We start from the raw sequence: 311 nt of genomic DNA on the forward strand, positions 1-311 counted from the left end.
ACTGATTGAGTTGCAAATATTGAAAAATCTTGCATCCCTGGGATAAATCCCACTTGATCATGATGTATGATCCTTTTAATGTATTGTTGGATTCAGATTGCTAGTATTTTCTTGAGGATTTTTATGTCTATGTTTATCAGTGGTATTGGTCTCTAATTTTCTTTGTTTGTGATATCTTTGTCTGGTTTTGGTAGCAGGGTGATGGTGGCTTCATAAAATGAGTTTTGGACTATTCCTTCCTCTGCAATTTTTTGCAATAGTTTGAGAAGTATAAACGTTAACTCTTCTCTAAATGTTTGATAGAATCCAGC

Source organism: Lagenorhynchus albirostris, chromosome 1 (genome assembly GCF_949774975.1).
Source record: "Lagenorhynchus albirostris chromosome 1, mLagAlb1.1, whole genome shotgun sequence".
Taxonomy (NCBI): Eukaryota; Metazoa; Chordata; class Mammalia; order Artiodactyla; family Delphinidae; genus Lagenorhynchus; species Lagenorhynchus albirostris.